At 44.4% G+C, this 25,112-nt stretch overlaps 1 protein-coding gene across 6 annotated transcripts in view; it reads right to left on the bottom strand.

The window, feature by feature from the left end:
- The window catches only part of ZBTB20 (zinc finger and BTB domain containing 20), a 1,365,016-nt gene that overhangs the window by 349,154 nt on the left and 990,750 nt on the right, over positions 1-25,112 (bottom strand). Inside the window, exon 1 of one of the 6 annotated variants that reach the window (XM_073617414.1) lies at positions 20,887-21,312. The exons of the other annotated variants lie outside the window; for them this stretch is intronic. The gene's annotated coding sequence lies outside the window, so the exon portion shown is untranslated. Of the gene's footprint in view, positions 1-20,886; positions 21,313-25,112 lie in introns of those variants that run through there. 6 annotated transcript variants of the gene reach the window in all.

Here is a 25,112-nt window from a genome sequence, read left to right as displayed (position 1 = left end):
TACATTTTGCAAAAAAAATCTGAAGTCTCCGAAAATGTGTCATGGTCTGATGAAACCAAGGTTGAACTTTTTATCCATAATTCCAAAAGATATGCTTGGCGCAAAAACAACACTGCACATCACCAAAAGAACACCATACCCACCGTGAAGCATGGCGGTGGCAGCATCATGCTTTGGGGCTGTTTTTCTTGAGCTGGAGCAGAGGCCTTGGTCAGGGTAGAGGGAATTATGAACAGTTACGAATACCAGTCAATACGAGAGACGATCTAGTCTCTCATTGCCTCTGTGACCAGCTGGCCGCATCGATTCTCAGGCACGCCGGTAAAAACGGTAAACCTAAGAAACACCAGTGAGTGGCTGGGGGGGGGGGGGGGGGAGGGTAGGTGGCGTCCACTCCTGCAGCTCTGCAAAGCGATCAAGTGGCTAATGAGCTGCTCGGACCGCTTTCATGGAAAAAAAAAAAGGATACCAGGGTTATGGCTGATAGCTTTGGCCAGAACTCCGGTAAACCACTTGCCAACCTCCCTGAGGTAGGCAAGTGGTTAAACATTATTAATTAAAAAAAAAAAAAAAAGAAAATACCACAAAGTGGCCACTAGATGGATCTGAGGAGCATATTCACTTCCTATGATACTCAGCACCATCTAGTGGTGATAATGCAGTGTGTTGCAATTCATACTGTTTTTTTTTTTTTTTTTTAAGAATAACATTCAATGTGCAGAGAATATAGTCCAAATTCGGAGGGATGGGAGGGATGGACAGACAGCTGACTGAGAGTCTGCAGGTTCCTGGAAACGCACCCGCAATCTTCTAATCATGGGTGCAATGCTTTATATGCCGCAGTTTAAAAAAAAGTAATAAATGTACATTTTTTTCTACTTACAAAAAGATGTTCATTTATTATTATTATTATTATTATTTTTTTTTTTTTTTTACAAAAGGTGAATTAATTTTTAATGGGTTCTCTCAGCTGGCATGTAGACTTGGGTGTTTGGGATTTTTTTTTTTTATCTTTGTATTTGATAAATCTTTTCACTGAAATAATCAAGAGAAATCTATTTTGTAAATAGATTTTGACAAGTTGTAAAGACATGTAATTAATTTTCACCTGTATCTTTTAGTAAAAAAATTACTTCTGTATAAACACAATGTAATTCAGTACTCTCAAATAAATGAAGGCAGAGAAAGAATATTATAGCATGAAAAAAAATATATAAAATTGGTCTTCCTGTTCTTAAGATCAAAAGATCTGTAGATACACTATATTGTCAAAAGTATTGGGACGCCTGCCTTTACACACACATGAACTTTAATGGCATCCCAGTCTTACTCCGTAGGGTTCAATATTGAGTTGGCCCACCCTTTGCAGCTATAACAGCTTCAACTCTTCTGGGAAGGCCATCCACAAGGTTTAGGAGTGTGTCTATGGGAATGTTTGACCATTCTTCCAGAAGTGCATTTGTGAGGTCAGGCACTGATGTGGATGAGAAGGTCTGGTTCGCAGTCTCTGCTCTAATACAAGTGACACCACTGGAACAGTGATAATACTGTACACTGACACTGTACAAATGACACTGGCTGTTAAGGGGTTAACATCAAGGGGCAATCAAGGGGTTAACTGTGGGCCTAACAAGTGTAATATGGGCAGCTTTTGCTTTCAGGAGGAAGAAACAGGCAGATCACTGTTCCTATGTATACAGACTTCTGTGTGTTTGTAAACACAGAACTCAGTGTGTGATTGAACAAAATCATTGGCTGAAGTCTGCTGCCAAACTTGTGTTTTGCCCAATCACAGCATAGATCAGCAGGGGGTACACGCATGCGTGCCCCAAACTGGGACAAAGGCCGGTCATGTACATGACTGGGCCTGCCACCCACTCACAGTATATTTACTATGAGAGGTCGTCAGGTAATTAATCAAAGTTCTTCCCATAATTTCCTCTAGTCTCCTCCCAAAAGCACAGTGTAAGGTTAGCTGCTGTCTGACAATACTCTCTATAGAGCCGTCATTCTCAGTTAGGGTTCCTCCAGAGGCTGTTAGGGGTTTCTTGAGCTGTGCCTGGTGAACCTCCCATTGGATGGCGGCTACATAGTTCCAGGGCCAAGGCCATTTGGCAGAGCCAACTGCATGACACCAATGATCTTTTGAGCTCTCTGTAATGTTGGCATTCTAACCACCAAGAGCATTCTTGGCTCTGACTATCGAAGTAAGGAGCGTTCTTGCCTCTGACCATCAATGTATCTAGCATTCTGCCCAATGACCAACGATGGAAGGAGCATTTTTCCCACTGACCACCAATGATCTCTTTTTATCGAGGGGGGGAGGGGGTTCACCAAGATCTGAAAATTATTTCAAGGGTCCCTCTGGGGCAAAAAGGATGGGAAAGGCTGTGCATGAAGGTGGGGTAGGGGGCTTTGCATGCTCTGATGAGGGCAAGTTTGATATGAACAGTATTACACACTCTGTGAAGTGCAACAGAATACAGTTTGTAGGCACAGTATAAAACAGGAAATAAATATGTCATCACTTTCAAAAGCCTTAAAGTGTATCTAAATCTTGAAGTTTTGGATAGGGTAGGAAAGGATTAGAGCCGCTTCAATGCTCTTATTGCTGACTTACTGTAGTTACCAGATCAGCAAGAAAGAGGAAATCCTCCATTGGGACCCTTGTTTTTTTACGTTTCTTACTGTGTGATTGAGGTTATATATAGCATTACTGTAGACAACTTCTCTGTCATTTCCACAGAACATGAAGTAAAGGGAAAGTTCCCCAATGGATGGTTTTTGGCTTTGTGGATGGGATTTACAAAAACTTGGTGCAGTACAGAGTAATGAACAACTAATAAATTGTGTTACAAAGTCCTAGCAACAGTCCCAGTATACTGACAGCGGTCAAACTATGAGACAAAATGGGCCCCGGGTGTGGCTCCTGATATTACCAAAGGGCCACACATATTACTCAGAGAATGTGATGCTATAGAAAGCAGTCAGAGGCTGCATGTATGCAACACAAGATGGCCAAAGACTACCAGCATGCTACAAAAGACCAGAAACTGTGAATATTCTATATTCAATGTTGGAAACTGGTGACCTGCTTCAGGAGCTGGTCAAGAATTGGGCACATGGTTCAGGAGCTGGTCAAAGACAGGGAACATTCTTCAGGAGCTGGTCAAAAATTGGGGATATGGTTTAGCAGCTGGTAAAGATTGGGGACGTGTTTTAGGAGCTGGTCAAAAACTGGGACTATGGTTCAGCAGCTAGTCAACAACTGGGGATATGGTTCAGAAGCTGGTCAAAAACTGGGGATATGGTTCAGCAGCTGGTCAAAAACTGGGGATATGGTTCAGCAGCTGGTCAAAGACTGGGAACATGCTTCAGGAGTTGGTCAAAGACTGACAACATGCTTCAGGAGTTGGTCAAAGACCGAGAACATGCTTCAGGAGTTGGTCAAAGACCGAGAACATGCTTCAGGAGTTGGTCAAAGACCGAGAACATGCTTCAGGAGTTGGTCAAAGACCGAGAACATGCTTCAGGAGTTGGTAAAGACTGGGGACACTTTTCAGGAGTTGGTTAAAGACTGGGGACATGCTTCAGGAGCTGGCCAAAAACTGGGGACATGCTTCAGGAGGTAGTCGTAGACGCACTGAATGAGACTAGAGATCACTTCTATTACAGCTCTTTACAAATGAAGGCTTCCACATTTGTGCTGCTTATTATTGAAAAAAAAATAACTTTCCTGCATTTATTGCTAAGGCTGGGAGCTGGCCCAATTAGGTGGCCATGACACCTGAGGTTGGTAAGAGGGGCTCTGTGATTGACTTCACAATGCTGAAGCCATCAAAAACCCACCCTACCAGCTCCTGATCATCGGTGGTTGACCATGAGCTGTTTGTTACAGCTTGGTCTCAGTTCCGGAGAGTGGGAATGGGGCATGCGTCCCGACAACGCAGAAATTCAATTATGTGGCGGTTGTGCATAAAGCCAACCTGCCCTGCCACAGCATATATCTGTATTGCTGTTGTAAAGGAGTGAAAGGTCAGAAAAAAAAAAATATAAGAGAATGGGGATGGACAGCACTGGAAAATAGGTACAAGCCAGCTCATAAAAAAAAATTTCTTCACTGGATTGAGTAAGCACCAAAATACAGAAAACTGTGTGCCAGGACCCTGAGGGCTAAACAGTAAATGCAAAGGGTCGCAGGTTGGGCACCAGGGCAGTATGCATAGGCATAGGAGGTACAAAGTAAAGCACCAATTAAACTCATCCGTCTGTCCAACTGGTTTACGCCCCATTGACCCCAAAATTATGTTAAGTGATAGCGGCTTCAGACAAAACATGGATCAGATATATGCCAGATACAAGAACAGATTACATTTTCTACATTAAATGTGTGTATTTTTTATTTATTTTTTTACTATTTTTACGTTTATATAGAGAGAAGTTTGGAGAATTTTTACAGAAAAGCCAATAACTATTTTATATTCCTTAAAAATATGAAAAGAGTAGTTCTGCTACCTTTGCTATATTTACCACGTGTAACTGGTTATTCTTATTTATAAAGACACAGTACATCATCACCCTAAAAAGTCATGTGATCAATGCTCTTGTGAGGAACATCCAACACTGGCCTCTAGGTGGCACTGTAGCCCACTGGGAAGTTGCATGAAACTTTTCCTGAACTTTGCGAGTGATGGTTAGGACAGGTCTTTAAGTTATGTTTTGGTGGATGCTCACAATGCAGACTGGTACATTTTTATTATCAACTTCAGGGCTCATGCACAGGTAAATACAGGCATATGGGTATAGAGAATAAAACTACGCCTATTTTTTAGTGCCCGGGTGTTTTTTGTAGTTCTCGGAGATAGCTGATAAGGTTTTAACTGACAAAGGTACAAAACAATCAGAGAACAAAGAAAGTTAGCAGCTCACACCATTTCTGGCAGGATTAAAAGATATTTCTCTTTTTCACATATCAGTGATAGTGGTGGTCCTCCTGGTCTCGTGCCCTGCTGCTTAGGGCCGCTTGCTCATTATGGTTGTCTTTCAGACAATGTTTTAAATTTTTTTTTGATGAATGCAAAGTGTTGTCTGATTGGATAGCAGAGTGGTGAAATCATGTCCAATGGGAGAATGCTTTGCAGCGATTTAGAAGAATGCAAGGTGTTCTTGCGACTATGCAGAGCGAGCAACCTCCTGTCCTTATTATGAAGCGGGTCAGCCAACTGGAAGACAGCATTGATCACTGCAGTAGAGGTGACTACTACAGCGATTTTTAAGCTTCCACAGGGATCCCACAGGTATGGAATAGGCAACAATGGTCCAAGCTGGACCAATACAATACAAACAAGACCTGGAATTAAATGTTAGGTTCTTTGTTGTGGCCAAATGTGTTTGGAATAAATACGGTGTGTAAAATCAATAAAGCTGTGACCTTGGCCTTCCAACCAAAACAGTGGTGAGGTACAATTTACGAGGCTGTTCATGACTATTTACATGCCTATTCTATTCTGCAACATTCGATATCCTATATCACATACAGAAGCGTTCTTTATGACCGGGGAGCACAATCTTTAGTCCACCTCTTCAAAGACATACAAATGCAGAAAAAAACATAGATCATGGGCTCTACCTGCAGCTCCAAAGGATATGAATCTTATTCTTTCAGGTGACGTAGGTCTTGGAGAAAAAACGAAGAAGAAGAAGAGGAAAAACAGAAAAGAGAAATAGAGGAAAGAAGAAGACCAAAGAAGGTCGAGGAGGGAAGAAGAGAAAATAAGAGAAAAGAAAAGGAAGAGGAAAGAAGAAGAAGAAGAAGAGGGAAAAAGAACAAGAGGTAAGGAAAAAAAAAAGAAGAAAGAAGAAGAAAGAAGAGGAAAGAAGAGGAAGAGGAAAGAAGAAGAAGAGGAAAGAAGAAGAAGAAGAAAGAAGAAGAAAGAAGAAAAAGCAGAAAGAAGAAGACCAAAGAAGAAGATCAAAGAAGACGACTAAAGAAGAGGAAGGAAGAAGAGACAGAAGAAGAAGAGGAAAGACAAAGAAGAGGAAAGACGAAGCAGAGGGAAGACGAAAAAAGGAAAAAAAAAGAGAAAAGAAGAGGAAGAGGAAAGAAGAAAAAAAAGAAAGAAGAAGAAAAAAGAAGAGGAAAGAAAACAAAAGAAGGGGAAGAGGAAAGAAGAGGAAGAGGGAAGAAGAAGAAAGAAAATGAAGACTAAAGAAGAAGAAGAGGGAACAAAAGGAAAGGAAAAAAAGAAGAAAGAAGAAGAAAGAAGAGGAAAGAAAAGAAGAGAAAAGAAAAATAGGAAAGAAGAAGAAGAAAGAAGAAGAAAGAAGAAAAAGCAGAAAGAAGAAGACCAAAGAAGAAGACTAAAGAAGAAGAGGACAGAAGGGGAAGAGAAAAGACGAAGAAGAGGAAAGAAGCAAGGGAAAAAAAGAGAAAGGAAGAGGAAAGAAGAAAAAGAAGAAAGAAGAAGAAAAAAGAAGAGAAAAAAAAAGGGAAAGAAGAAGGAAGAGGGAAGAAAAAAGAAAGAAAAAGAAGAGGAAAAAAGAAGAGGAAAGAAAAAGAGGAAAGAAGAAAAAGAAGAAGGAAGAAGAAAAAGCAGGAAGAAGACGACCAAAGAAGAAGACTAAAGAAGAAGATGAAGGAAGAAGAGGACAGAAGGAGAAAAAGAAAGACGAAGAAGAGGAAAGAAGAAGAAAGGGAAAAAAAGAAGAAAGAAGAGAAAAGAAAAGGAAGAGGAAAGAAGAAAAAAGAAGAAAAAGAGGAAAGAGTAAGAGGGAAGAAGAGGAAGGGGAAAGAAGAGGAAGAGGAAAGAAGTGGAAGGGGAAAGAAGAAGAAGAGGAAAGAAGAAGAAGAAATAAGAAGAAGAGAAAGAAGAAGAAGAGGAAAGAAGAGGAAGGGTAAAGAAAAAGAGGAGAAAAGAAGAAGAAGAGGAAAGAAGAAATAATAAGAAGAAATAAGAAGAAGAGAAAGAAGAAAGAAGAAGGTGGTGGTATATCCTCCAGGTCCTTCTGGTCTTATCCTTCCTTCTCAACAGTCGTATAAAACAAGACTGGTTGAACAGACCAATTAAATCTTTTGACTGTTCACACTGAAGCATAATAAAAGTTGTTTTGAACAGTTTGGCTGGAGTTTTTACTTTAATTCCCCCCACTGTGTCAGGTCTTTGGTAATTCAGATGCACGCTAGCTTCTCCTGCTCACCCCCCATGCCAGGAAAGTGGCTCCTTTTGGCCTTGTTATTTTTCACCCCTAAAGCTCGAAAAACTAAAAGAAGGACCTGTTTGCTTTTCAGCACCTGCTAAACCCCTCTTCTCCCCCTGCCGATCCACAGCCAAGCCCCCACCATCGCATGACAGCAGCCGGCTAATGAAGTCTGATTCGGGCCCCATCCTCTCCTGTTGGCGCTGTTAATATTTCATCTTCCTTCCATGGCGAGGGCCGCTGAGGACGCCCATCTCGCATTGTTTACACGCTGGTCTGGGGATTTGTTCTCCCCGCATTAGACTGGGTTTGCTCATATCTAATTAACTGAAAGTAATAAGCTCAGTATGTCGGCATATTCTCTGCATGTACACTGTGTTCTGGTTTGGTCCCCTGCGAGACTTTCTGTTAGGGCCCTGGCTCGTGTGTGTATGTGTATGTGGGGGCCACGCCCACCGCCGGCTACAGAGACGTCTTGCGCTGAATAATAGCACACTGGCCAGTGCTCGTCCTCTCTTCCTTTTTCTACGGCTGTCTTACGGTAATTAATTAGAGCTAATTAGCTTGCGTCTTCCTGGAGGATTAACCCCTCTCCGGTTAAATGTCTTGTCGGTGGGAAGGATCCTGGAAGATGAATTGCCGCAGAACGTGACACTTGTGTTCGCAAAGTTAACTGCTTGGTGATCAGCCAGAAAAGTAAATGAACATCAAAGAGTTGGGTGACGCAAGGCTCCGGCACAAACATGCAAGGCGGCTTCTTACAGTGTGGTGGGGAGTCTGTTCCCCTCGTTTTATCCTTTTCAGGCGCTCTACTGTTTTCGGAGGAGATCTTCATAGAAAAATACAGGGGCTGCCATAGCTGATCTTCTGAAAATGCTAGATGCTTGGCTGTTGACTTCAGTCATTTCTGAGCCACGGACCTGCAAGCAGTGCCCAATTCCTCACCTGGATCCTTGCCGCTCGAGTTTGGCCACCATGCTTTCTCTCGGTGTCACATACTGGCCGCACCCCCCCCTCGCTGCTTGAGTTAATGACTCAAAGTACTGAGGTCAAAGGGCTGACCTCACAGCAAGGCAACTAGCATTTTCAGAAGGAGAGGTCAGCAACTGCAGCACTTGTAAGCAATAAAGAGGAGAACGGAGTTGATCAGCCAGGGTGGAAAATTATCGATCGCTTTGCATTAATCGGCAGCAACGAGATACTTTGTTAGTTAGAAAAAAAAAAAAACTGTTTGCTGTAACTGGTTATAAAGTATTAGCTGGAGTTTGGCTTCATCTTCTTAGTGTATCTAAATCTGCTAGTACATGTAAAACTCCCCACCATGACAATGCGGCTGTCTAAAAGTGTCTCTGTTGCTCCTGTTGGGGGCGCTGTAATACAGGAGGTGTGTTACTGGTCAGATCACCAGGTGAAAACAGAGGGGGAGGGAAGCATAAACAAAAGAAAACAAATGCAGCCACCACATCTAATGATTGGTAAGGTGCAATATGTTACTTTCTTGACTTTGGGTTTAACACTGCTTTAAGGAAGGAATATGGTTGGGGTTGGTTGGGTAGTTGGGTGGGTGGGTGGTTGGGTAGTTGGGTGGGTGGTTGGTTGGGTGGGTGGGTAGTTGGTTGGGTGGGTAGTTCATTTTGGGTAGTTGGGTGGGTGGGGTGGGTAGTTGGTTGGGTGGGTGGGTGGTTGGTTGGTTGGTTCTAGAGTTGGGTGGGTGGGTGGGTGGAGTGGAGAGGTAGGTGGGTGGGTAGTTCTGTGGGTGAGTGGGGTGGGTAGTTGGGTGGGTACTTGGTTGGGTGGGTGGTTGGGTGGACAGTTGAGTGGGTGGGTAGTTGGTTGGGTGGGTGGTTGGTTGGGTGGGTAGTTGGGTGGGTGGTTGGTTGGAGAGTTGGGTGGTTGGTTGGAGAATTGGGTGTGTGGGTGGGGTGGAGAGGTGGGTGGGTAGTTCTGTGGGTGAGTGGGGTGGGTAGTTGGGTGGGTACTTGGTTGGGTGGGTGGTTGGGTGGACAGTTGAGTGGGTGGGTAGTTGGTTGGGTGGGTGGTTGGTTGGGTGGGTAGTTGGGCGGGTGGTTGGTTGGAGAGTTGGGTGGTTGGTTGGAGAATTGGGTGTGTGGGTGGGGTGGAGAGGTGGGTGGGTAGTTCTGTGGGTAGTTGGGTGGGTGAGTGGGGTGTGTAGTTGGTTGGGTGGGTGGTTGGGTGGTTGGGTAATTGGGTGGGTGATTGGGTGGGTAATTGGTTGGGTGGTTGGTTGGAGAGGTGGGTGGTTGGTTGGAGAGTTGGGTGGGTAGTTCTGTGGGTAGTTGGGTGGGTAGTTGGGTGGGTGGTTGGGTGGGTAGTTGGATTTGGGTAGTTGGGTGGGTGGGGTGGGTAGTTGGTTGGGTGGGTGGTTGGAGAGTTGGGTGGGTGGAGTGGAGAGGTGGGTGGGTAGTTCTGTGGGTGAGTGGGGTGGGTAGTTAGTTGGGTGGGTAGTTGGTTGGGTGGGTGGTTGGTTGGGTAATTGGGTGGTTGGGTGGGCAGCTGGGTGGGTGGGTAGTTGGTTGGGTGGGTGGGTGGGTAGTTCTGTGGGTAGTTGGTTGGGTGGTTGGATGGGTAGTTGGGTGGGTAGTTGGATGGGTAGTTGGGTGGGTAGTTGGGTGGGTGGTTGGTTGGAGAGTTGGGTAGTTCTGTGGGTAGTTGGGTGGGTGAGTGGGCTGGGTAGCTGGTTGGGTGAATAGTTGGTTGGGTGAGTGGTTGGGTGGGTGGGTGAGTGGTTGGGTGGGTGGGTAGTTGTGAGTGAGTGGGGTGGGTAGTTGGTTGGGTGGGTGGTTGGGTAATTGGGTGGGTGGGTAATTGGTTGGGTGGGTGGTTGGTTGGAGAGTTGGGTGGGTGGGTGGGTAGTTCTGTGGGTAGTTGGGTGGGTAGTTGGTTTGGTGGTTGGATGGGTAGTTGGGTGGGTAGTTGGATGGGTAGTTGGGTGGGTAGTTGGGTGGGTGGTTGGTTGGAGAGTTGGGTAGTTCTGTGGGTAGTTGGGTGGGTGAGTGGGCTGGGTAGCTGGTTGGGTGAATAGTTGGTTGGGTGAGTGGTTGGGTGGGTGGGTGAGTGGTTGGGTGGGTGGATAGTTGGGTAGGAAGGTGGGTAGGGTTGTTTTAATAAAAAGGACTGTTCCTCCAAAAAAAAAGATAATAAAGTAGTAGTAGAAAACTCCACTCTGCTTTCCTCCAGGAAGAGATCTGCTGCAGCCAGACTAAGAAAGGGTTAAATGTTTAATAAAGGGAAGACGTTTTATTTGCTGCCAGTTCTGTGCCGACACTGGCAGGCTGCTATGTGATAGGACTTTATGAGTGCCTTGTTTATCATATACGATGGTTAACATATAACCAAGTGGGCACGCTGTACTGTACAGCTCATAAATTTACAAAGAGCCACTGTGATGTGAAAACAAAATGTCCTGACCTGCGGTGACCGATGTCCGGAAATAACACGGTTAATCTTTACTGTATATTAAGAAAGGATTTGGCCTATATTAAACCTTTAACTGTTTGTCGACTGTTCCCCCGACTCACTAAATATAGTGTGGCGGTGCTGTTGGTGGCCAGGGCGTGCTGAGAAGAAGAGAACGCTGGCTTATTATTACCTTGTCTATCCTGTCACACGTAGGACTGAATATAGTATTCCTTCTCTGTTTTGACTCGGTCGTAAAATCCCCGCCACGAGTTTTGGAGAGGTTGTAGTGAGGCCCTGAGTCACATGGTCGTTCGGCTGAACAATGCAATGGTGGCTTCACAATGGTGACGGTAAGACATTGGGTGAGCATTGGGTATCAATGCTTGGGGATCTCCAAGGGACGATTCTGCCATTAGGCGCATTAAATTTCCACCTACACAAAATACGGCAAATTGGCCAATGGATGCCAGCACCTCAACTCTACTAGAAAATATTAGATTGGTACATTTTAAATATCAAAGGGGTTGTAAACCCTCGTTTTTTTGTTTTTTTTTTTAAATAACAAACATACTTACCTCCACTGTGCAGTTCATTTTGCACAGAGTGGCCCTGATCATCATCTTCTGGGGTCCCCCGGCGGTGCTCGCGGCTCCTCCCCGCATCGGTAAACCACCTAGGAGAAGCGCTCTCATGGGAGCGCGCTCCAGAGTCCAGCATTTGCATAGACACAGAATGCCGGACTCGACCCCGCCCCCCCCCCCCCCGATGCACGCGGGAGCCAATAGCTACGCTGCTATCAATCTATCTAATCAAGAGCCAAGAACCCCCGGCCAGAGAGGTAGAGCGCATCTCCGGCGGGGGGAACGAACGGCTCAGGTGAGTTAAACGGGGGCTGGGGGGCTACTCAGTGAGAGAAGTTTTTTCACCTTAATGCATAGGATGCATTAAGGTGAAAAAACACGAGGATTTAAGACCCCTTTAACGTCACTTCAAATAATGACTGTTCTTCACCTACACTATATTACCAAAAGTATTGGGATGCCTGCCTTTACACGCACATGAAATTCAATGGCCTCCCAGTCTTGGTCCGTAGGGTTCAATATTGAGTTGGCCCACCCTTTGCAGCTATAAGAGCTTCAACTCGTCTGGGAAGGCCGTCCACAAGGTTTAGGAGTGTGACTATGGGAATGTTTGACCATTCTTCCAGAAGCGTGTTTGTGAGGTCAGGCACTGATGTGGATGAGAAGGCCTGGCTCGCAGTTTCCACTCTAATTCATCCCAAAGCTAAACCCTGCACTCTGTACACAGCATACCCCTGAACTCTGCACATAACACACTCTTGAACCCTGCAATCTGTACAGAGCTTACCCCTGAACTCTGCATTCTGTACGTAACACGCTCTTGAACCCAGCACACTGAGCTTCCCAGTGAAGGTCTGTGCAGCAGGGGTGTGTCAGGACAAGTCTGATCATTGAAGGAGAGCATACTGAATTCCCAGCATAGCTAGAGAACTCACCACGGTGAGCTCTCCTGCTTAGTGTGGTCAGTTTTTAATTGTAAAGCAGAGAGACTGGCAAGAACACCAGGGATTTCACATAAAGGAAGCAATACAAAGATAACAGGAGACTTTCTCATACAAGTACATGGTACAGCAGCCACATATCAGGAATATGAAATGTTGGGGTAACAAATGCTTTAAGCTCTTGTAGAGCACATGAGGAAATCTAGACAAGAACACAACCCAAATATCATGTAGCTTACATGTGGAGATATAGACAAGGAGACTTTGCTCTGACCTCTTGAGTTCATGTAGATCACATGTGTCAAACACAAGGACAGCGTGCCGAATACAGCCCTCTACGCCAGGGGTCTCCAAACTATGGCCCTCCAGTTGTTCAGGAACTACAATTCCCATCATGCTTAGTCATGTCTGTGAATGTCAGAGTTTTACAATGCTTCATGGGACGTGTAGTTCCACAACAGCTGGAGGGCCGTAGTTTGGAGAGCCCTGCTCTAGGCCATTTCATGTGGTCCTCGCACGTCTCCTGTAGCTGCAGTCTCCGTCCACACCTTGTCTCAGCAGTAAGCTTCTCCTACATACCCTGCGCCTATCTGTGCAGTCACAGCATCCCCTCATCTCCGCCTCCCCTAGTTTTAGCATTCAGCAGACTCCAGCAGCTGTCTCTAGCCCTCCTCTGGTCCTCCTCCGGACTTACCTTCTTTAATCCAGACTGAATTAAGACTAACTGTTAAATAATAAACATGTTGTATTCTGTCTGAGCAGTCTCCAATAAAGTTTCTTGTGGATGATACCAGCAGCGCGTAGCCCTCCTTTTTAAATTTGCATCATCTGCTGCAGGAGTGTGAGTTGGGTTCATGCCGATCTGCACCTGCTCTTAAGTTAATACTAAAACCAGTATTTGAATGCAGAGGCAATTATTTAATATGATAAAGAGTAGATACATTTATATAGTCTTACAGTAACAACCAGTTCTTTGAGGGCAACCATAATAATGCTGATTCCACACCCCTGATGTAGAGGATGAAGAAATAAAGATAGAGCAGAACAAAGTCCCAATATGTATGTGGAGATATGAATAAGGAGAACAGAAGGCCGAGATCATAAACCATCTTCTTGAAAACATGTACTGTAGGACAAAGACCGCACCTTTAACTCCTTTATAACATGTGAAGACATGGACTCAGAGGGTAATATCCTGATCCGTGCAAAGATATGAACAAGCATGATACCATCTGAAGCTCATGTAGACCACATGTGGAAGGACAGACAGGGAACATAGTACACTGCACTCATGTAGAATACATGTGGAATTAAGGAAGTGATGCACAATGTCCAACACACAAAAAGAACAGTGGGGAAAATTTCTGAGCTCATATCAAGCTTGTTTGAAGACATTGTAGACCGGAGATATGGTAGAATCGACAATATCTGGAGAACACAAAGAGCATGCAGATACTGATAATCGTGCAAAATGCTGCACAGGAAGCTGGACTAGCCACATAGGAATGAACAGGATTTCACATAGCAAAATGCATGTCTTCTACTGCCAGTCAACAGACAAGTGTGGATGGGCCAGGTGTGTAGGTACTGAAAAGGAGAACAATTTCCTACTTTTGGAAGTGTGCTTTGACAAGTTACAAAAAAAAAATGGTCAAGAAAGACGTATGTCCCAAAAAAAGTGGGTATGTAAGGGGGCTTCTGTTATTGCTTGTGTTGGCACCAGGAGGTCCAAGTCCCCGCTCGGCTTCTTCTTTGATAGAACAACCACCCACCTGCCTGTAGCCCTCTACCTGCACCATATTGTGACCAACTCCATAACCGGTCCTTTGAGGGCAACCGTAATGCTGATGTGGCCCGCAATGATATCGAGTTGAACACCCCTGATGTAGAGGATAAAGAAATAAAGAAAGAGAAGAACAAAGTCCCAGTATGTATGTGGAGATACGAATGAGGAGAACAGAAGGCCGAGATCATAAACCATCTTCTTGAAAACATGTACTGTAGGACAAAGACCGCACCTTTAACTCCTTTATAACATGTGAAGACATGGACTCAGAGGGTAATATCCTGATCCGTGCAAAGATATGAACAAGCATGATACCATCTGAAGCTCATGTAGACCACATGTGGAAGGACAGACAGGGAACATAGTACACTGCACTCATGTAGAATACATGTGGAATTAAGGAAGTGATGCACAATGTCCAACACACAAAAAGAACAGTGGGGAAAATTTCTGAGCTCATATCAAGCTTGTTTGAAGACATTGTAGACCGGAGATATGGTAGAATCGACAATATCTGGAGAACGCAAAGAGCATGCAGATACTGATAATCGTGCAAAATGCTGCACAGGAAGCTGGACTAGCCACATAGGAATGAACAGGATTTCACATAGCAAAATGCATGTCTTCTACTGCCAGTCAACAGACAAGTGTGGATGGGCCAGGTGTGTAGGTACTGAAAAGGAGAACAATTTCCTACTTTTGGAAGTGCGCTTTGACAAGTTACAAAAAAAAAAAATGGTCAAGAAAGACGTATGTCCCAAAAAAAGTGGGTATGTAAGGGGGCTTCTGTTATTGCTTGTGTTGGCACCAGGAGGTCCAAGTCCCCGCTCGGCTTCTTCTTTGATAGAACAACCACCCACCTGCCTGTAGCCCTCTACCTGCACCATATTGTGACCAACTCCATAACATAGGCCTTCTACAACATCCATGGTCATTAGCCTTTATGATCAAAGAAAGGAGTGTCCGCACAAATAATTCAGTTTCCGCACTTTACTGAGGTTCTTCAGACGATGGCACTGACAACTCTCATCACATACTATCTGGGGTCACATATAGTGGACGAACTCTATGAGTCATTATGTAAAAGCAGCACACCACCCTTAGCCATCTTCCCTTTGCACGGTCTCTCTCCTTCCCAGGGTCATTAGTACTCATGCAGAGGGCTCTGACTTGCCATAGGCTCTATGCATCCAGCTCAATATTCCCTGAATGTCATTTCAGAGACAGGATCCCTGCAGCTCCACCTCTATTATCTGTACACTTCCCCCAGGTGCTCCTGGGGGGTAGAACTCACAGCAGAGAACATTTGGCCTGGCCTGAAAGGCCTTTTGCCAACCTGCTCCAGCCTCCACCAATCATAACAGACAGGGAGACTACAGCTGGATCTTCTGTGTGCAACACAGACCCTTTCCTCCAGCCCTATCTGGGCCTCTGCACAACTGACCACATCTGCATGCTGGTGGGGTATCTGACTCCCATCCCCCACTGCACTAGGCTCCTCCCAACCTGGTATATACACTATATTGTCAAAAGTATTGGGACACCTGCCTTTACACGCACATGAACTTTAATGGCGTCTTAGTCCGTAGAGTTCAATATTGAGTTGGTCCACCCTTTGCAGCTGTAACAGCTTCAATTCTTCTGGGAAGGCCGTCCACAAGGTTTAGGAGTGTGTCTATGGGAACGTTTGACCATTCTTCCAGAAGAGCGTTTGTGAGGTCAGACACTGATGTTGGAAGACAAGGCCTGGCTCGCAGTCTCTGCTCTAATTCATCCCAGAGGTGTTCTATCGGGTTGAGGTCAGGACTCTGTGCAGGCCAGTCAAGTTCCTCCACCACAAACTCACTCATTCGTGTCTTTATGCCCCTTGCTTTATACACTGGTGCACAGTCATGTTGGAACAGGAAGGGGCCATCTCCAAACTGTTCCCATAAAGTTGGGAGCATGAAATTGTCCAAAATGTCTTGGTATGCTGACACTTTAAGAATTCCCTTCACTGGAAATATGGGGTCAAGCCCAACCCATAAAGGCAGGATTGAGCAAGTTTGGGGTTGAGGAACTTGACTGGCCTGCACAGAGTCCTGACCTCAACCCTATAGAAAAACCTTTGGGATTAATTTGAGTGGAGACTGTGAGCCAGGCCTTCTCGTACAACATCAGTGCCTGACCTCACAAATGTGCTTCTGGAAGAATGGTCAAATCTTCCCATAGACACACTCCTAAACCTTGTGGACAGCCTTCCTAGAAGAGTAGAAGCTGTTATAGCTGCAAAGGGTGGGCCAACTCAATACTGAATGCTAGAACCTAAGACTGGGATGCCATTAAAGTTCATGTGCGTGTAAAGGCAGGCGTCCCAATACTTTTGACAATATAGTGTGTATGGGCACTGTCTTCACCCCTTACAACACTACAGAAAGGCTTTGTCTAAAAAGGACCCAAACACCAAATTAGGGTGCTTACAGGTATACCCACAGTAGGCCTCTTGAGCCCAAAAAAAAAGATCAGTGAGCAGACATCAGTAGCTGAAATGAATGAGTGTTTGGGTGAAAAGTTTCACTATTGGTTTGAGGATGACATGGCGATGAGGCAAAAGTACTCCGGGTGACAAAGTAAGAGTAAAATTGAGATATGATGGTGGACATGAGCCTCACTTTATCTTCTAATAACTACAAGCTTCAATTTTAACAAGCCATGAGGAATTTCACAATTATTCAACTTGGGAAGCTGGAGTTGGGCTTTAACTAAGCTACCGGTAATTCTAAAAAAAATTCTGCAAGCTGAACAGTTCAAGTTTTCCTAACCTTATATTGAAGGTTTTATGAAATTTATTTACCTCTACATCCCTTCCAACAAAAACTATGTCTTCTTAATCATATGGTGCCCATAACAATGCATTATACAGTGCCTTGCAAAAGTATTCACCCCTCTTGCCATTTTTCGTGTTTTGTTGCCTCACAACCTGGAATTAACATGGATTGTTTGAGGATTTGCATCATTTAATTTACAGAACATGCCCACAACTTTTTTTTTTATTGTGAAGCAAACAACAAATAGGACAAAATAACAGAAAAAGTCAATGTGCATAAATATTCACCCCCCTAAAGTCAATACTTTGTAGAGCCACCTTTTGCGGCTATCACAGCTCCAAGTCGCTTTGGATAAGTCTCTATGATCTTGCCACATCTTATCACTGGGATTTTTGCCCATTCCTCCTTGCAAAACTGCTCCAGCTCCTTCAAGTTGGATGGTTTGCGTTTGTGAACAGCAATCTTTAAGTCTGACCACAGATTTTCTATTGGATTGAGGTCTGGGGTTTGACTTTGACATGTTTCCTCTTAAACCACTCAAGTGTTGCTTTAGCAGTGTGTTTGGGGTCATTGTCCTGCTGGAAGGTGAACCTCCGTCCTAGCCTCAAATCACTCAAATCACACACGCTCAAGAATATCCCTGTATTTAGCACCATCCGTCTTTCCCTCAACTCTGACCAGTTTCCCAGTCCCGACTGCTGAAAAACATCCCCACAGCATGATGCTGTCACCACCATGTTTCTCTGTGGGGATGGTGTTCTTTGGGTGATGTGATGTGTTGAGTTTTGCGCCAGACATAGAGTTTTCTTTGATGGCCAAAAAGTCAAATTTTAGTCTCATCAGACCAGAGCACCTTCCTCCATACATTTTGGGAGTCTCTCACATGCCTTTTCGCAAACTCAAAACGTGCTATTTTTTTTTTTTCCCCTAAAAGTAATGTCTTTCTTCTGGCCACTCTGCCATTAAGCCCAACTCTGTGGAGCGTACGGCTTATTGTTGTCCTATGTACAGATACTCCAGTCTCTGCTGTGGAACTCTGCAGCTCCTCCAGGGTTACCTTAGGTCTCTGTGCCGCCTCTCTGATTAATGCCCTCCTTGCCCGGTCCGTGAGTTTTGGTGTGCGGACGTCTCTTGGCAGGTTTGCTGTTGTGCCATGTTCTTTCCACTTGGTTATGATAGATTTGATGGTGCTCCTAGGGATCATCAAAGATTTGGATATGTTTGTATAACCTAACCCTGACTTGTACTTCTCAACAACATTGTCCCTTACTTGTTTGGAGAGTTCCTTGGTCTTCATGGCAGTGTTTGGTTAGCGGTGCCTCTTGCTTAGGTGTTGCAAGCCTCTTGAGCCTTTCAAAAAGGTGTGCATATGTAACGACAGATCATGTGACACTCAGATTGCACACAGGTGGACATCATTTCACTAATTATGTGACTTCTGAAGGTAACTGGTTGCACCAGAGCTTTTTATAGGCTTCATAACAAAGGGGGTGAATACATACGCACATGCCAATTATCAGTTTTTTATTTCTGAAAAAGAGTTTTATGTATATATTTCTAATTTTACTTCACCTACTTAGACTATTGTGTTCTGATCCATCACATATAATTCAGGTTAAAAAAAACATTGAACTAAAGGCTGTAATGTAACAAAATAGGAAAAAAGCCAAGGGGGTGAATACTTTTGCAAGGCACTGTATAGTCTTTCATTCTAGATTCATCTAACTGCTTCAAGCCTGGCCCACAAGTCACGAGGAAGGCGTAGAGGACATTCTGTGAAATACGTTGCCAGTCCGATGCCCCTACAAGTTAATTATTCATTTTATAGAGATAAGGTATTTTTTATTTAGATCCCTTATTTGATTTACCTTGGCAATACTGAAGTCATCGGGCAAAGGTCAGTAAAAATGCAGAGACAACTGTATGTGCTCTGTGCAATGGACGTCACCCAACTCAGATTACATTAAAGGGAAGAAAACCAAGAAATAGATCCTTAAGAGGGTGAAAGATCTCAACAATGGCATTGTTTTTGTACCAAATATCATCATTGCTATAGTCTTTTGGATAAGTGCCAGGTAAAACTAGTGTGGTTGGTGTCTCTGTGTACAATTACTATAAGAAACATTTGTTCAATCTTTTGAATGCTTGAGAAATAAATGAGAAAGGCCTACCATTACTGAAAGCTAGTAATTATAGGTCATTCATTGGGGTTTTTGATATCCTTTCAGGCTTTTTTCAAAATAACTGTACTAAAGTAGGCCAACTGAATAAGATCTATGCGGGATGATGCTTTGAGTTTGGCTGCTTTGGGTTAATCTCTTGACTTTCTTGCTGAATAAACCCAATTAAGCAGTGCTAAGCAGAAGCCCAACTTATATAGGCCAAAAGAGTGGCCCACATACTGTACATTCAACAAGGAACTTGGAAGTTTTCACCGATGCTCTGGTGGGCCTTGAGATCATGATAAAGGAGATACGTTAAAATGATCATTACTGATACCTTTTGTTGAGAGTGTAGCTAGGAGCATATAAACAGGGCAGGGCACCTGAAGATGTCTTATGATTAACAAGTATCTGGCACTATAGCCAACAGCCCCCATGATGATGAAATTCTCTTTATTAGGAGTTACTTGTCTGCATATCGGGAAAGGTACCAAGTCATTTGCTGGTTACATTGAATCAATACACATCCCTATATTTTTATAAGCAGATACAGAAACATTATAAGACCCCTTAGGAGGAGCTCAAAGTTGCATTTGTAGAAACTAGAGTTCTCACGCACTATTGCTTTAGACCAGTGGTCTCCAAACTGCGGCTCTTTGCCTTTATCTGGCCCTTGAGACATTATTCCTTCCACTGATACAAGGCACTATTCCTACCACTGATATCAATGATGGGACACCAGTCCTTCCACTGACACCAACAGGAGGACACTATTCCTCCCACTGACATCAATTATGGGCTACTATTTCTTCCACTGACACCAACAGTAGGACACTATTCCTCCCACTGACACCAATTATGGGCTACTATTCCTTCCACTGACACCAACAGTGGGACACTATTCCTCCCTCTGATACCAACGCAAAAACGGGGTGCTATTCTTCCCACTGACACCAACAACAGGGCACTATTCCTCCTCTTACTGACCACAAGTGCTAGGTAGTTTATTTATTCCCACTGACCAACAAGACTAAAACCTTGATGGGGGACTATTCCTCCCACTGACTCCAATGATGGGGCACTATTCCTCCCACTGACATCAATGACGGGGCACTATTCCTCCTACAGACCACATGTGCTATGTGATTTTGTTACTCTCACTGACCACCAAAATTGAAACCTTGTCTACTTCCACCGATGTTGGGGCATTTACTTCTCCCAGTGGTCACAGTCTGGCCCCCCTAAAGTCTAAAGGACAGTAAACTGCCACTATTCCTCCCAATGACACCAATGATTGGACACTTCCACTGACACCAAGAGTGGGACCACTGATACCAACCCAACGATGGGGCACTGTTCCTCCCATTGACACCAATGATGGGCGATTATTTATCCCACTGACACCAATGATGGGGCGCTATTCCCCCTACTGACCACATGTGCTATGTAATTTTGTTACTCTCACTGACCACCAAAAGTGAAACCTTGTCTACTTCCACCGATGCTGGGGCTTTTACTTCTCCCAGTGGTCACAGTCCGGCCCCCCTAAAGTCTAAAGGACAGTAAACTGTCCCTTTGTTTATAAAGTTTGGAGACCCCTGAATTTGAATTGGCTGAAACCATCTACTTTGGCCCAATAAACACTGCAGAGGTCTCCCCATTTCAAATCTGACACCTCAGTGGCTGCTGAATGATCATCTGATGCTGTTGCAATGGGAAGGATGGGTCAATGGACATATATCTTAACTTTTGAAGCTATTAGTCAAGTATCATTAAATTTGGACGTGCTATCACTAAAGTGAAAGTTGTGTGAAGGTTACTACGAGCACAGACCTAAAGCATCCCACCAGTTTTTCTGATACAACCATAGCACAAGATCATGCCAACACGTGACCGTTCATTTTGAGCGTCTTCCAAGTCAACTGCAAAAGAGCAAAGGGGGGGTACACAAGCAGCACGAAAGCAGAGCACATTGCTCTTTCAACCACGTACCTATGACAGATACTCCTAGATCGCCCATGTCCACTGATAGCAGTCCTGCTTCTCTATCTGGAGAGAAACTCCAAATATCTGAAACATTCCAGGAATGAAGTGGTTGCTGATTTGGCACAGCTGGTTGCTTCCTGCTGTTTCTCTAGCTGGCACCGGTGTACAATGGACAGTATTGTTGTGCAATGAGAATTTTTTTTTTTTCTTTCCCCGTTCTGTCTTTCTCAGTGCCCACAAGAGGGAGGTTGAGTCATGAACAAGTAAACGAAAGAAGTGACTTTAGTACAAGTGCTCCGTACCAGGCAGCCTGGGCATACGATATTCCTTTAACTCGATGCGTCCGCTGGCTATTGGCCTCAATACAATTGTTGCTTAATTCAACACACACACACACAGTCTTTAAAAATTTTGGCAGTCGCACGTACCTGATGTGAAAGCGGCCTCGCTCCGAACTCTGGACTCATCGCGATTTCCATAAAGTCAGCCACTCCCAGTTTATAATACATTATGCATTAATTCCAACATTCGATTCTTCTGCCAGGCTGCCAGTAGGGGACATGATCAGCAGGTTGTCAGCCACTCACAGCGCGGGACTCATGTTGGGGGCGCTGTATAGCTGGGAGCTTACTCATCGCCCTTGACTGGGACTTACACAAAGCGATACCAGCTCGGGTGGCACTGAGCAACGGCGTTCCATGTGAACAACTGGTCTGCCAGGCCGTGAACATTTGTGCAAGGGCCAGTGGCACTTGACTTGCTGGCTCTACACAAGTATTTGTATGAGAGACAGATGGTTAATGGCACGGAGCAACCTGTGATGTTTACAAAGTTTATACACACATTTTTTTTTTAACCATGCCATGGCTGAGAACGTTTAGATCTTAAGAAAATTTAGGTTGGCTCTTGATTCATAATTGACCCATTTGCTGCAAGGTGCTCGGGCACAACGTGGCAGTCAAATGGGAATAGGTTGAGAGATTTTTTATGGTCTAGGACAGTGATGGCGAACCTTGGCACCCCAGATGTTTTGGAACTACATTTGCCATGATGCTCAACTACACTGCAGAGTGCACGAGCATCATGGGAAATGTAGTTCCAAAACATCTGGGGTGCCAAGGTTCACCATCGCTGGTCTAGGACAAGGATGGACAAGTTTCAGTAGAATTCAGTGGCCAGTCTAGTCTAGAAGCAGGCAATTTCAAAGTGGACCTGTCTGTGACTTTAGCAATAAATTCCCGATACACTATATTATTAAAAGTATTGGGACACATGCCTTTACACACACATGAACTTTAATGGCATCCCAGTCTTAGTCCGTAGGGTTCAATATTGAGTTGGCCCACCCTTTGCAGCTATAACAGCTTCAACTCTTCTGGGAAGGCCGTCCACCACAAGGTTTAGGAGTGTGTCTTTGGGAATGTTTGACCATTTCTCCAGAAGCACATTTGTGAGGCATCTGATGTTGGACGAGAAGGCCTGGCTTGCAGTCTCCGCAGTCTTCCTCCCAAAGGTGTTCTATCGGGTTGAGGTCAGGACTCTGTGCAGGCCAATCAAGTTCCTCCACCCCAAACTCGTTCATCCATGTCTTTATGGACCTTGCTTTGTGCACTGGTCCAAATAATTTGGTGGAGGGGGGATTATGGAGTGGGGTTGTTTTTCAGGGGTTGGGCTTGGCCCCTTAGTTCCAGTGAAGGGAACTCTTAAGACGTCAGCATACCAAAACATTTTGGACAATTTCATGCTTCCAACTTTGTGAGAACAGTTGGGGATGGCCCCTTCCTGTTCCAACATGACTGCGGACCAGTGCACAAAGCAAGGTGCATAACGACATAGATGAGTGAGTTTGGGGGGGAGGAACTTGACTGGCCTGCACAGAGTTCTGCTTTCAATCAACCAGGCCAGTCAAGTTCAAGTGGAGGAACTTGACTGGCCTGCTCAGAGTTCTGCCTTCAATCAACCAGGCCAGTCAAGTTCTTCCACCCCAAACTCGCTAATCCATGTCTTTATGGACCTTGCTTTGTGCACTGGTGTGCAGTGATGTTGGAACAGGAAGGGGCCATCCCCAAACTGTTCCCACAAAGTTTAGAGCATGAAATTGTCCAAAATGTCTTGGTTTGATGATGCCTTAATAGTTCCCTTTACTGGAATTAAGGGGCCAAGATCAACCCCTGAAAAACAACCCCCACACCATAATCCCCCCTCCACCAAATGATTTGGACCAGTGCACAAAGCAAGGCCCATAAAGACATGGATGAGCGAGTTTGGGGTGGAGGAACTTGACTGGCATGCAGAGTCCTGACCTCAACCCGAAAGAACACCTTTGGGATGAATTAGAGTGGATACTGCAAGCCAGGCCTTCTCGCCCACATCAATACCTGACCTCACAAATGCGCTTCTGGAAGAATGGTCAAACATTCCCATAGACACACTCCTAAACCTTGTGGACAGCCTTCAAAGAAGAGTTGAAGCTGTTATAGCTGCAAAGGGTGGGCCAACGCAATATTGAACCCTACGGACTAAGACTGGGATGCCATTAAAGTTAAAACTTTTTTTCTCATTTTTAAAAGGAGTACAGTAACATTAAATCACCTGTCAATTTTTTTCCTCGCCCTATTCCCTTTGCTTCCTGTACTACAGACACAACAAGAAGTATCAGGAAATGTCTCCAAAACTAGGGAAATATCCTCTTGGCTGTCATCAGAAGAGGTGTCCCCATTGTAATATTTCCTCTCTGGTCCTGTTCTGTTGGCTCAAATGGAAAATCTGGATTTCCATTCTTTTCAGTTTAACTCATTGACAACAATAAAGCCTTAATAAATTGCCAAAAAAAACTGCCAGCATGTCCTCATAATAGTTCACAATCCTTTATTGCTGATAAAAGACAGCTAATGCATTTTGGGGGCCAACTAATTCCCCTTCATCAGAGCTTAAATAAGAAATGAAAAGCCTTCCTATAGTCGCCAATAAAGGCTCCTGGAAAGTGTTGGTATTTCAGAAATGGAGCATCATAAGCCACAATGGAGGTGTATTTGAGACACACGTTCAGGTGATTTAGATGCACTTTAACTCCTTTAGTCTCCCACCCGTCCCTCTTTAAAGAACCAGAGTTTTGTGTATATAGACTTTTTCATCTTATGATTATTGCTTTTTAATTAGGTAGCAGATTTGAATAAATATATTTAGCACAGTGAGTCGTTAACACTTCGGCCTTGCTGCACTAGGGGACATTGGTTCAAATCCCAACCACAACACTACCTTCGTGGAGTTTGCATGTCCTCCTTGTGTCTGTGTGGATTTACTACATCACCCCAAAATATATGCTGGGCTCCTGTCAAACTTGGCCCTAAGAATGTGTATGTTTGCATGTGAGGTAGGGACCTTAGATCAGCCATTTTCAACCAGTGTTCCTCCAGAGGTTGCTGGGGGTTCCTTTAGTTGTTGCTAATTGATCTCCTATGTAATGGTGCCTTCAGAGATCAAGGTTCATCACTACTTGACAGAGCCAGTAGCATGACACAAATTATTTTTAAAGCAGATGGCATTCTAACCAACACTTAAAAGGGGGCCTTCTTCCTACTCACCACCAATGTAAGGGACATTCTTCCCACTGACCACCAAAATAAGGAGCAGTCTTTCAAATGATCAGCAATGTAAGGGGCATTCTTCCCACTGACCACCAAAGTAAGGAGCATTCTTCCCACTGATCACCAATGTAAGGGACATTTTTCCAACTGAGCACCAATAAGGAGCATTCTTCTCACTGATCACCAATGTAAGGAACATTCTTCTCACTGATCACCAATGTAAGGAACATTCTTCTCACTGATCACCAATGTAAGGAACATTCTTCTCACTGATCACCAATGTAGGAAGCATTTTTCCCACTGACCACAAATGTAAGGAGCATTTTTGCCACTGATCACCAATGGAAGGAACATTCTTCTCACTGATCACCAATGTAAGGAACATTCTTCTCACTGATCACCAATGTAAGGAGCATTCTTCTCACTGATCACCAATGTAAGGAACATTCTTCCCACTGATCACCAATGTAAGGAGCATTCTTCCCACTGATCACCAATGTAAGGAACATTCTTCCCACTGATCACCAATGTAAGGAACATTCTTCTCACTGATCACCAATGTAAGGAACATTCTTCTCACTGATCATCAATGTAAGGAACATTCTTCTCACTGATCACCAATGTAAGGAACATTCTTCCCACTGA

Source organism: Aquarana catesbeiana, linkage group LG02 (assembly GCF_042186555.1).
Source record: "Aquarana catesbeiana isolate 2022-GZ linkage group LG02, ASM4218655v1, whole genome shotgun sequence".
NCBI classification, from domain to species: Eukaryota; Metazoa; Chordata; class Amphibia; order Anura; family Ranidae; genus Aquarana; species Aquarana catesbeiana.
The sequence above is the reverse complement of the archived record's forward strand: the minus strand, read 5'-3'. Positions and strand labels throughout refer to the sequence as shown.